Here is a 14,448-nt window from a genome sequence, read left to right as displayed (position 1 = left end):
CATACAAGGACGACGACCAACAAACACTGAAGGAAAACACAGGGCTTAAAAGAACTGGGACTAATGGGGTAATTGACTAAACACAGGTGAAGAAAATGAACACAAACGAGGAGCGGGAAAAACTAACAGGACTGAACCAACATGACAAAAGACGGGGGGAAAACTAGAACTCAAAACTGAACTAAAACACATGGAAACATGACAGTAATCATATTTATAGTCACTATATAGTCAACTGTATTAGTCTTATTTTATATTTTTGTTATATATATATATTTGACTAATAAGTTGTTGGCGACCTGCGATGGACTGGCGACCTGTCCATGGTGTCCCCCGCCTTTCGCCCAATGTTAGCTGGGATAGGCTCCAGCCCCCCGCGACCCTGTACACAGGATAAGCGGTTGACGATGGATGGATGGAAGTTGTTGGCGATGTATCGCTGATGTTTCCTCCACAGAGCTGTGTTCATGTGATGAAGAAACACAAGTGTCAGTATATCAAGAACTGTATATTCGCTCACAGTCAGGAGGAGAAAGATCTGTGGACGTACATGAAGATCAACGGCTGTGAGCCTCAAACACACCACATTCCACAAACAGGCTCTCTTGGCATGGAAACTTTGTTTGGTCCACAATTTCTCCTCACAGTTATGGAGTAATGAAATGATTATAGCAAAGAACAAGTACATTTTCCTTAAGAACTGGCATGAGAAAGGAATAGATTATGTTTGTTATATGTTTATTCTTATGATTTTATGTCTAAACACAACTTCCCTGTTGTCCATAATTGTATTGACCATCCTTAAACAAATTGTCCATTTGGTCACTCCTTGGGTCTTTAGACTCTTCCTTTGTTTATAATCCATTGTCCACAAGGTTTACGTTGAATTCCATGCTGTTTATTCATTTCTTGAAGCAGCAAATTAAATTGAAAGAAAAATACAATGTTTGCCAAACAACAAATGAAACAAACATCCAGCACACAATCAAAGGTGAAGGTCTAAAGACCGTGTCCTCCCAGCAGGCCACCACTCAACAAGCAACACCTGGAGAGGGCACACAACTAAAGAAATACAAGTCAATACAAAAAAATATATTAAATGACTCCTACAAAACCGGCCCCTAATTGTATTTGGAATATAATAAAAAACATTACAAAATTTATCAAAAGGAGCCTTTGTATATCCACGCCATAAACAGTATATATAGATATACACTCACCTAAATGATTATTAGGAACACCATACTAATACTGTGTTTGACCCCCTTTCGCCTTCAGAACTGCCTTAATTCTACGTGGCATTGATTCAACAAGGTGCTGAAAGCATTCTTTAGAAATGTTGGCCCATATTGATAGGATAGCATCTTGCAGTTGATGGAGATTTGTGGGATGCACATCCAGGGCACGAAGTTCCGTTCCACCACATCCCAAAGATGCTCTATTGGGTTGAGATCTGGTGACTGTGGGGGCCATTTTAGTACAGTGAACTCATTGTCATGTTCAAGAAACCAATTTTAAATGATTCGAGTTTTGTGACATGGTGCATTATCCTGCTGGAAGTAGCCATCAGAGGATGGGTACATGGTGGCCATAAAGGGATGGACATGGTCAGAAACAATGCTCAGGTAGGCCGTGGCATTTAAACGATGCCCAATTGGCACTAAGGGGCCTAAAGTGTGCCAAGAAAACATCCCCTACACCATTACACCACCACCAGCCTGCACAGTGGTAACAAGGCATGATGGATCCATGTTCTCATTCTGTTTACGCCAAATTCTGACTCTACCATCTGAATGTCTCAACAGAAATCGAGACTCATCAGACCAGGCAACATTTTTCCAGTCTTCAACTGTCCAATTTTGGTGAGCTCTTGCAAATTGTAGCCTCTTTTCCTATTTGTAGTGGAGATGAGTGGTACCCGGTGGGGTCTTCTGCTGTTGTAGCCCATCCGCCTCAAGGTTGTGTGTTGTGGCTTCACAAATGCTTTGCTGCATACCTCGGTTGTAACGAGTGGTTATTTCAGGCAAAGTTGCTCTTCTATCAGCTTGAATCAGTCGGCCCATTCTCCTCTGACCTCTAGCATCAACAAGGCATTTTCGCCCACAGGACTGCCGCATACTGGATGTTTTTCCCTTTTCACATCATTATTTGTAAACCCTAGAAATGGTTGTGCGTGAAAATCCCAGTAACTGAGCAGATTGTGAAATACTCAGACCGGCCCGTCTGGCACCAACAACCATGCCACGCTCAAAATTGCTTAAATCACCTTTCTTTCCCATTCTGACATTCAGTTTGGAGTTCAAGAGATTGTCTTGACCAGGACCACACCCCTAAATGCATTGAAGCAACTGCCATGTGATTGGTTGATTAGATAATTGCATTAATGAGAAATTGAACAGGTGTTCCTAATAATCCTTTAGGTGAGTGTATATATATGAATACAAATTAAAAAATACTTATCTTGAACTTTATAGTAGTAGACATATCTTGGTAATGGGTCTTTCTAGGATGCTGGTCTGTGTTTTTACCTTGACAGAGCGTACCAGTCTATTTCTATGAGGCATGACCTCCTCAATTCTTCCTAGGATCCAAGAGCCACGAGGGGCAGTGGAGTCTACCACCAATACCACATCACCAACTGCAAAGTTCTTTCTTTGTTTGTTCCATTTTTGTCTTTCTTGCATTAGGAGGCAAACATTTATGAATCCAGCATTTCCAAAATATATTTGCTATGTACTGTACTTGCCTCCAATGGCGTCTTATGTAAAAGTCTGCATTGTCAAATAATCCAGGTGAAAAGATGGGTTGAGATTTGAAAAGTAGAATGTGATTTGGCGAGAGAGGCTCCAAATCCTGAGGGTCATTAGAGACTGTAGTTATTGGGCGACTATTTAAAATGGCCTCTCCTTCACAAAACAGGATTTGCAGTCCTTCTTCAGTCAAATCTTGCTGTTTTAAAACAGAGTGAAGAACTTGTCTAGTTGATCTTATCAGGCGCTCCCATACTCCTCCATGGTGAGATGCTCCTGGGGGATTAAAACTCCAGTCTATTCCACAATGAAGTAAAACCTTTTGAATGTGATTTTGATTGAGAAGAGCAAAGGCCTCTCTCATTTCTCTCTCTGCACGAAGTTTGTGCCATTATCGGACCTTATGTGTTTTACTTGGCCTCTTCTACAGATGAAACGACTAATGGCCTGGATGCACGAGTCTGTATCAAGTGAATGAGAGATTTCCAAATGTACAGCTCTACTGGTCATATAAGTGAACAATACTCCATAACGTTTCACTGTGGCTCGACCTCTTTTTATGTCCACATTGGTGAAAGGGGGTAAATCAGCAACCAATCTTTCCTGTGGTAAATCTGCCATCTTCTGCTGTCCTATTTTTGCTCTGTTTCTTCTGCACACAATACAATCAGACATTATTTTACGGGTAGCAGAACTGGCATTGATGATCCAAAATCTATTGCGAAGTTCTGAGAGCATGTGATTTCTTCCTGCGTGCCCCAATTTCTCATGAATGTGCCTGAGAATTAGTGTAGATACGTGATTATGTTTGGGCAATATAACAGGATACTTAACCTCCTCAGGAAGAGCTGCTTTGGATAGACGCCCTCCCACTCGAAGAACTCCACTCTTTAAAAACGGATCAAGCTTGAAAATTGTACTTGCCTTCCTGATGTTAGATTTCAACATGGTAATTTCTTTTGCAAAATGCTTTTTTTGAATGTCTGAAACATTTAAGCTTTGCCTGCCCAGCATGGTTTCGCTCAGGTTCACCTTTTGCTGTATTTCTTTTTCCATGCTTCGTGTAACTGGTTTTGAAGGACTGACTGTGGGCAGTAGATCTTTTCTTTTGAAAGCCAAGCATCTCAAGTTTTCTTTGAGCTTCAGGTACCAGGCTACTGTGACTTTGAGCTTAGTCCAACTTGAAAAATTAAACATCAGTTTGCCAGTAGCGTTAATTTAATCTTTAACAATTACATTTACAGTTGGCCTTTTTTTAATCTCAGGATCCTCCTCAGACAGGGAGTGGGTTTCTATATGTGCTATGGAGGCCCAATCCCGCTCTGTTCTCCAAACGATATCTGGACCATAAATCCATCTTTTGTTTAGTAGAAATTTTTCTGCCTTCTGACCTCTGGAGGCTTCATCAGCAGGATTGGTCTTTGAATCTACAAATTTCCATTGTGAAAGTTCTGTTGCTTCTCTTATCAAGGAGACTCGGTTTGCCACGAAGGTATGGAATCTTGTATGATCATTGGCTATATATTTTAGCACAGATTCACGGTCTGTCCAAAACATTTTACTTTCCAAGATCAGCTGCAACTCGGATTTGATTATCTTGTCTACTTTAGTGGCTAGAACCGCTGCAGATAGCTCAAGTCTGAGAATTGTCATCTTTTTCAGAGGGGCTACCCTAGATTTCCCCATCAGAAAGGTAACGTGCTCTGCATTATGTTCATTTGAAAGTCTCAAATAGCTCACAATTCCATACCCTTGCTCGCTTGCATCTGAAAAGTGGTGAAGTTGTGCTTGTGTATGAGTGCCAAAGTGCTTTGGTTTTATGCATCTGCTTACTTGGAAATTGGTTATTTGCCTAAGATCATCTTTCCATTTAATCCACTTATTACCTAGGCTCTTTGGTATCTTCTCATGCCACCCAACATTCATTCTGCAAAGTTCTTGCAGCAACAGCTTAGCAGATAGAGTAAAAGGAGCAAGAAATCCTAGAGGGTCATAAATGGAACTTACGGTGGACAGCATTCCTTGTCTGGTGTTTGGTTGTGGCTGGATTGAGACATTGAATATGAATTCATCATGTGGTGAAATGTAGTTATTTGCCTCTATCGTTAAGGCTGTTTGATGCCCACGCCCCTTCGGCATTTATCTATTATTGAGCCGCATTTAGGGGGGGTATAAAAAAGGTGTCACCAGGTCCGCTAGAGGGTGCGTCATTTGTTCAGCTGATCGCGGTTTCCGGATTTCTGCTGCTCTGTGTTAGAGCTGGTGTCCACTCGGGTGTGCTCGCTGTGCCGTATAGTGCAGCTGATCGCTGCTCATTGGAGTCGGATTGTTTCCGCAATAATGAATGCTCTTATGCTGTGTGTCGTTCGGTGACTGTTGCTCTCCTGCTCGGTAAGTGTATCCTCCATTTATTCTGGGTGTGTTCAGTACGTGGCGCAGGTTTTGAGGTGCATGATCTGTGTATTAATTTCCTGTTTAGTGAACATTGAAGAATCTGCTATTGGATAGATGTATGGGCTCCGCATGTTGGTATGTAAAACCTACTTATGTTTCTATGGCCACCTTTAAAGGTATGTGGATAATGTTTCAACATTTATTTACATTTTAGGTGAATAAATCAGCCAATTAGTACATCTCTCCCTGCTCTGTTGCTGCATGGCTTGAAGCATGAATGCTGCTGTTTTGTTTTAGGGGTTTTGATTAATAGCTTTGTTTTGCGTAACTGCTTTAATTTTGCTTTGTTTTGCTTAACTGCTTTGCTTTGTTTTTGTTTCAGTGCTTTGTTTTTCTGTTTTGGGTTTCAGTGTTTTGTTTTGGTGTTTTGTTTCTGCTGGCTTTCGAGCTTAATTTGTGTTTATTTTTGTCTTTCCAGGAGCTGGGTGTCTGGAGCGGGCAGGCTAGTCGTCCCCATTTGGTGGTGTTTCTTCTTTCACTGAGTGCTGTGTGCATATTAATGCAGTGAATCTCACTGGAGTGTGTGTGAGATCTGGAGCACGTGTGGGTATTTATTATTGCGGGCATTATTAAAGCCCTGTATCTAGCCTGCCTTGCTACTGGTAAGCCCCAGCTCCAGAGTTATTGTTGTAAATTTGTATTGTGACGTTCTATTACAGCAGCTTTGTGCTGCTTGCCTTTTATATTGGCACTTTATTGTTATATCGTATTGAATGCCATTTTCTTCTGTGTTTTTAATTATTTTACTGTGATCGAATAAATATATTTTTCATAATAAACATATCCACGTCTCATTGTCTATGTGAGAGAAACCGAACCTGTGTGCCCTTATTGGTATTTCCCTGGATAATTAGACCAGGGTGGCGTAGTCGCTACTTGTTGTAGAGGTAAACCTCCTGAGAGGGTATCATCTGAGAACTCTCTCAGGGTTTATTTGTTTCTCTACTCCCTTGATCCGCTCGCTTCGCCACAATCACTTTCCACACACCATTGTACTCCGAGTGCTCGTTCTATTGGAAGTTTGTCTCGGTCCAGGTCTAGGGAAACCATACATGGCCAATCCAAAGCTATTACAAGAGACGTTATGTTGGTCAACTTACATCTGTAATAGTGGCCGTGACCTCTACTGAAGAAAACATTAAATCAAAACAGAGGTAAGACACACCCGAATTTAGATTGGTCAAGCAGCATTTGCTGTTCTAAACGGAAATTCCCTTTTTGTCTTTGCAATTTCTGAAACAATTTCAGAGTCAGTCAAATCAAATGTTTACAATTTATTTACCAGGTAACATAATAAATTCATCAAGTCCAATTAGACAGTAATAAGTCAAATTTAGACATTTTATTAAAACCTAAGAAATTCGAATTGCAATGACCTGATATAAACTACACACAGTAAACTGTGTGATTGTCTGACTACAGAGAACCATGAACAATGTCACATCTCCTTAAATACCCAAATAATTAAATATGCTTACCAAATGATGGTGTCTGTTATTATTGTTGTGGTGCGTGTAGAAACAAGGGCACACGGCTACCAATAACAAAACAGGGTCTTTTAATATTTCTCTGTCAAAATGGTTAAAAAGGTCATTTAAATCTTAAGCTTCACAGACAGGTCATACTACTTTAACAATACATCACACATGGGCTGGGGTACTCCAATAAACCAAACCTCACAGAACAAACCAAATAAATCAAACTCAAGATACCAAGTGCCAAATCACAGCAATCCAAAACAAAATAAAATTACAAACTTAGTATCCCCAGACCATCTTGATAACCCTTGCTGTAATATGACCCAGCCAGCTCAAAGAGGAATAGAGCATATAAATACAGCAGATTCATAAATATAATAGTTATGACCCCTTTGAATATTAATCAAGCTCTAGGTATACAAATGGCTAAAGGTGGTATAAGCAAGTATAAATCTACACCTACACACAAAACCCCACATCAGTATCACACATTTCCATTTCAGTATAAAAGTACACAATCATCAATATACTCCCTTTTGTAACATAGGCTTCACCCCACATGTTTTGATTCTACACCTGTGGATGTATATAGTCTCTGTAGAACCCACGTTTTACTTGAATCACCACTATTAATATCATAAAACAAACCAACAAACAAACCGCATCTTATCTTTAATCAATTACAAGATATTAAAATAACAAGATCCATCAAATTTCATAGTTTACACAACCGCTAAAATAAAGCTACAGACCGGCTATTATTCCCACACAGACCCAGCAAGATGCGCTCCCAGCGCTGTATTTGCCCACGCTGTTTGTTTGGCCGCACGCTTTCGTGATTAAACGCAAACCAGAAGATCACTCCCGCTTGATCTTCCGGTTAATATCGGCCTCCGTACAGGCTGACGTCATAACGTTCATATTGAAGTCTTAAAGGGCCCTCACTCTTATAGAAATTAACTCCAAAATCCCCACAGTAATCACCTTAAAGTGACACACGCCATTTTAAGGACCCCCCTACTTATACCCATTACATTATAATTAGATTTTGGTCCCCTATTGAGGGGTTCACAACTGTGGGATCAGAATTTGTAATTGAATGGGTTCTTGATTCCTGTAGATTTACATACAGGAGGTAGTTTGTATGGAAGATCTGGGGGATCTTGGCTCGATCAGGTTCTGGGATGCTGGACAACACCAATCGAATGTTGCATATCCATTTGGAAAGATGAAATCCTCCTCTTTTACAAGCAGCTGTCAATTCCTTGATAAGCAATAGTGCTTCCTCTTCTGTGGCTACAGACTTCAAACAGTAATCCACATAGAAGTTAGATAAGATCGTGTCAATCACTTCAGGCCTGTAATATTGCTTATTGTCTTCAGCTGTTTTTCTAAGTGCATGACTTGCACAGCTAGGTGAGGATACGGCTCCAAAAATATGTCCAGTCATGCGGTACTCTCTCCAATTGGTTCTTGCCGGAATCTCATTAACACTCCTGTGAGTCTATTTGTAAGATCAGGACTTTGCAGCAAATTTGAATTAAGAGACCTTGAATGATGCTCCACAATCAAAAACTACTCTTAACTTCTTTTTCTTTGGATGTATACTCCATGGTGAGGTAGATACCAAACTTTGCCACCTTCCACATTCAGCTGTTGTTTTGGCATGATTTCTGCAAATTTTTTATTAATAACGTCAGTAAGGAAGCTGGTTTATTCCTCATGAAGCACAGGGTTTCTTTTTAGATTAGATTAGATTAGATTCAACTTTATTGTCATTGTGCAAAACAGGCACGTGCAGAGGGGGGGGGGCGTTGGGTGCTTGAGCACCTGCCCCTTTGCCCCTTAGTGCCCAAAGTGCCCTTTTGTCAAAGAAAAAATTCCTCTCATTTTTTTTATTTATTAAAGGCCCTTTTGTGAATGCCTGCCTATGCCAAATCTAAATATTAGTAAAATGTATGATTAATAATTTAGCCTTAAATAAAATGATCCAGATGATGACCTTTCACCTGACGACTGACCTCATCCGACCGGGACTATTCCTCACGCCGCACGGCCGCAGCACGCGCATTTTTTAATTACCGGAAGATATCTTCAACACCGCGACCGCGGCAGCTGGTAAGTGGGGATTCATTCCCAGTGAAGTGATTTTGATGTTTATTTACTTATTATTATTATTTTACAAGAACGACGTGAAGAGAGCATGCAGATATGTTGTATATATTGCTGTGTGTAGCCTGTAGAAGTAACGTTACGTTAGCTTGCTGTTTGAGGGAGAAAAGTTTCACTCAAAGGCATCGAGGGGTCTTGTCTTTTTTATGCCTTTTGACTAAATTATTATTATTATTTCAGTATTTATTTTAAAAAAATGTAGAGTGCCTTTAAAATAATTATCACAACAACACTGATAAGGCTTATACTGATTTTCTCATTCTCTGAATTATCATTATAAAAATAAAACAATTCAGAACAGGATTAAAATATAATTATATTTTAAATGACAAAAATATTTTCTTTCTACAACAGCAAAGACCACTATAGCCTGGAAACTCAATAATATCTCTGTGGAAATACATGTAAAAATATCAATGTCTCTGCTGGTCAAGCTAGGAGGAGGAAAGTGCCAGAGAAGTTCAAGTTTGCTGCCACATCAGCTACGACTGACCATGCTTTCCCAACTTTGTTGGAGTACTACCGTGTTAAAGTGTATTACGTTTTTGTGGACACAATGATACAAGAGCTTCAGAGATGCTTTAAAGGAGGAGATAATTCCAAATGGGAAATATTGCATGCCTTCCATTGCCTGACAGTCCCAGAGAACTGGAAAACAGCTAGCATTCCAACAGCAGCACTCCAAGCTGTGAAGAAACTGTGCCAGTTCTACAATATTGAAGATGAAGACAAATTGCAGACAGAATTGAAGGTCTTCCATACGTCATACTCATGCCCACCACCAGCCAATGTGTCTTCTATTCTGTCAGTGGTCAAGGAAAACAATGCACATCTAGTTTTCCCCAACATGACTCTGCTGCTGAAGACATATGGCACACTTCCGGTGTCCACAGCAACTGTGGAACATTCCTTCTCAAAACTGAAGCTTGTGAAAACCAAACTTCGCAGCCTTTGCAAAGAGCAGAGATTGTCTGACCTTCTTCTGTTGGCCATTGAGAAGGACATTCCAATAAATGACAATAATGTCATTAACATTTTTAGGGACATGGCCAACAGGAAATTTCTGTTATAAAAGCCTACAACAACTCATCCTCCACTTATTGGTAAGATTAATGCTACACTGTGATTTTTAGTAGGTGCCAACAGAATGAACACACACATACACATTTTAGTTTCTTTATTTATATTTTTGATTAGACATAATCAATCAAAATCCAACTACATCTCAGAGTCACAATGCAACTTGAAATCATGATCACAGTATTGTGTACTGTAGACACACAAGCACACACACCTCTGTCTATATAGATGTTTGTGTCTCACTCTCACCCCTGCCATGGCCACCATCATCCTATCCCCCATGAATGTTTTTTTTTTCTCAGATAATTGTACTTTTTTGAATCTGGTATCTTATTTTCTCTACCTGCAGCTCTTGGTGTGCAGCAGCCTCTGTGAGCATCTCCCTCTTATTTTCTTGGAGCAGTCAGCCTTGGCAGGTCAGTGAGCCAGTTCCAAACACTCTCAGCAATCTTTACATCTTGTCATGGTAACATAACAATTGTTTAATCAGCTAATATATCTCCTATATGTTTGTTGTTTTAATGTCTACAGTCTCTCAGATCAACTCCAGTATTAGTAGCAGCAACAACAACAGCAAAGGCAGCATACTCACTCAAGGAATTTAGTAAGATTTTACCAGAACAGGTATCACATTAATGTAAAAAATCTGTTGTATTTGCTGTAAAATAAAATTGCTGTATTTTTTCTGTTTGCTTTGTTTTTGTTTTTATTATATTAATGGAACTCTTGTATTTTTGTAATTCAGTTTTTGCCATCAAAATAGCCACAAATGCTGACATGGCATTAAATAAAACTATACTCTACTGTACTGAAACATGGGCCACGTTGATTTTACTATAACGTTTACTATAGTTTTTACTATAACGGCTGTTCTTAATTATTCTGTATAACAGAGAAGAAAAAGCCATCAGGTTGGTACAACTTAAGACACTTCAGTTTCTAATTATTCTGGACAGAAAATATTTTTTAACTTTTAAACTTAAAATTGTCTTTTCTGTTCTGTTTCTTTCCAAAACTGCATCACAGCATTTGCTGCCGTGATCAATACAGAATCATCCGTGATCGATACGCGAATCAGCAAGGAATGTGTCACGATATATTACTGTATTGATATTTTGAGCACCGCGCTATTTAAAGCCTTGTTCCATGTGCCCCTTTTATACTTTGAGCACCTGCCCCTCCAAAGGTCTCTGCACGGCCCTGGTGCAAAATACAAGTACAGAACCAATGAAATGCAGTTAGCATCTAACCAGAAGTTCAATGTAGCAGCCCTTCAATTTGAAATAAACAGGCTTGGGAGTGTTTCCATACGGGTGTACTTTAATGCACGAGCGTGCTTTGCACCAACACTGTGCTCAGCGTCAACACCAACACCGTGAAAACTTAAAAGGAAAATAACAAAAGCAGTTTAGTCAGATACAAAATAATCCTTTGACAAATGCTCTTTAGCAAGATAGCATCCATTGATAACAGCATAACAGGTAACAACCATCATGAAATAGTACATTACAATGAAACACATACCTCGCTCCGCATATCAAAGGGTGCTAAAGAGTGGTGATCCAGGGAGCTGCTGCCATTAACTTAACTTGGATGTTAGAGAGCTAGCTAGCAACTTTGTAAACTATTCTCAAACTATTACTGCCAAACAAATAAGTACAGAGAAATAACACTTCAATGTAAAAACACTTTAGTTGAAGGTTACAGTAATATTTTCTTTAAACTCTAAACATGCATTGTTATACCGTGCCTTCTTGTGTTTACCCTTTTACGAGTGAGCGCGTGAGCATAGAGAAAATAGTCCCCCCTGCAGATAGCATGATGTCAAAATAAAAGTCACATGAAATAAAAATATAAAAAACAGGATAATCATAATAAAACACTGCTAGTGGTCATCTATACTCCCACCACTCATGTTATGAAGAGTGAAGACAAGGATCAACCTGGCTGAACGGCTCATACTTGAGGCTTATATTTGTATCAGTGTTTCTAGATATGTGCAGGTAAGTACTACTTAATAACTGAGGGTAACCCATGTCATAAGAGGATAAAGGAGTCGACAATTAGACTGATCACTCACTCTCAAGGAGGAGAACTAGTTTCTGAATAGGCCTTTCTATAATCAAAGGTTTGGTAGGACGATCTTGTTTCACTGACGTCCTTTCTCCTACTAACACCTTGACGCGACGCACTAGTCCATCGCTCTCCTTTGTGGTTTCAACCACTCGTCCCAGGTGCCACTGATTTCTAGGAGTATCTTCCTTTATAATGACTAAGTCATCTACCTTAAGGTTACGTCGAGTCGTATGCCACTTTTGGCGTGTGGAGATGTTCATGAGATATTCTCTCTTCCACCGGCTCCAGAACTGTTCGACGAGGTACTGGACTCTTCTCCACCTTTTAGTTGCATAAACATCCTCCTTCTCAAATTTGCCAGGCGGTGGAAGGGCAATCTTGGACTTCATCAATATGAGATGGTTCGGAGTTAATGGCTCGAGCGAGGTAGGATCATTTACCCCGTTTACGGTTAACGGACGGCTGTTCACAATGGCCATTGCCTCATAGAACAGAGTTCGAAGGGAAGAGTCGTCGAGTCTGCCTGAGTATTGACAGAGTGTGACGTTTAGGACATTACGGACAGTCCGAATCTGGCGCTCCCAGACGCCTCCAGCGTGGCTTGCTGAGGGAGCATTGAGAATGAACTCACATTGCCTTTCTGCTAGGAAGCTCTCGATTGTTTTGGTGTCGCATTGCTTCAATGCTTCTTTGAACTCATTTTTAGCTCCCACAAAATTGGTTCCTTGATCGCAATGGAGCTGACGAACGGCTCCTCTGAGACTGATGAAGCATCTTAAGGCGTTGATAAATGCATCTGTGGATAAGTCCTCAAGCATCTCAATGTGAACGGATCGAGAGGCAAGGCAAGTGAAGATCAAGCCATAGCGCTTTTGCTCTTTGCGGGCTTTCTTAGTGATGAATGGGCCGAAGCAATCGATGCCGCAGTATGTGAAGGGAGCAGAGACTTCTACACGCTCCTTAGGAAGCTCCGCCATGCGTTGTTCTTCTGCAGGTCGTCTAAGTCTTCTACACTTCACAAATCTGTGTATCAGCTTAGCAACTGACTTACTTCCACCGATGACCCAAAACCCATTGGCTCGAAGTTCTGTTAGAGTTTGATTCCGTCCTTGGTGACAGATCCTCTCGTGGCAGTGGGTCAAGATCAGCTTGGTAATATGTCCTCCTTTGGGTAGAATCAAAGGGTGTTTGACTTCTAGGCTTAAGGATGACTGACCTAGTCTCCCACCAACACGAAGTGCTCCTCCTTCTAAGATGGGATCCAAGTGAAACAGAGGGCTGGAATTTTGAAGACCCTTTCCCTTTTGAAGTATCTTCATCTCTTGGGAGAATGCTGCTTCTTGTACAAGCCTCATTACTGATTCGGCAGCTCTCTCAGCTCTTCCACACTCACAGGTTCAGCCAGGACGGGTTTGCTTTGAATTCAGCCTCTTGATTCTTGCGATGACCTTTAGGAGTTTTGACCAGGAGGAGAATCGATTTAGACGGGTAAGAATGTCTGACTTGGAAGGTTCTACTTTAGTTGTAAATGCCTGCATTGACCTGACCTCAGGATCACCAACAAGCAACTCAGGAGTGAGGTGAGACTCTGGATGTATTTCTTGTTCCCACAGGAATTTGGGTCCTGGTAGCCAGTTTGTTGAGGAGATGTCTACTGCATTGAGACCCCTCGATGCATGGTCAGCAGGGTTTTCTGTTGTGTCTATGTAGTGCCACTGGCTGGGGCTGGTGTGTTCTCTGATCATTTGCACACGATTGGCAATCGAAGACATGGAACCTTCTGGCTTCATTGTTAATATAAGCCAGGACAACTTGCGAGTCAGTCCAGAAAAATTCTGCATTGATTGGCATTTCAAGCTCGTTTCTCAGCATGACACTTGATCTTGCAGCGACCACTGCTGCTGAAAGTTCCAATCTTGGAATGCTTGTGAGTTTTGTAGGCGTAACTCTAGCCTTTGCCATCACAAGGCTGCAGTGAACTTCACCATCTTCATTCTTGCTCCTCAGATAGGAACACGAGCCATATCCTATATTGCTGGCATCCAGAAGTGGTGTAGTTCCCTCGTGACAGTTTTGCAGAAGCCTTGCGGTTGGTAGCACCTTGGTATTGAGACTTCATTTAGCCTTTGTAGGTCGCTCTTCCATCTCTCCCACCGTGGACTTAAGTCTTCGGGAAGTGGGTCATCCCATCCAATGCCTCGACGGCACAGCTCCTGGAGGATGCACTTTCCGGTTAAGATAAACGGAGCCACGAATCCGACTGGATCGTACAAAGAAGCAATGACGGATAGGATGCCGCGACGTGTGGGGGGCCTGGTCTGTGGATTTACATTGAAGCTGAAGGTGTCATGTTTAAGGGACCACTGGATACCAAGAGCACGTTCTGCTGGAGCTGCATTTAGGTCCAGATCGAGGGGTTCAGATGTGACTGCTCTCTC

The sequence above is a fragment of the Xyrauchen texanus genome, chromosome 8 (assembly GCF_025860055.1).
Source record: "Xyrauchen texanus isolate HMW12.3.18 chromosome 8, RBS_HiC_50CHRs, whole genome shotgun sequence".
In the NCBI taxonomy this organism is placed as follows: Eukaryota; Metazoa; Chordata; class Actinopteri; order Cypriniformes; family Catostomidae; genus Xyrauchen; species Xyrauchen texanus.
Note: the sequence above shows the minus strand (reverse complement) of the source record.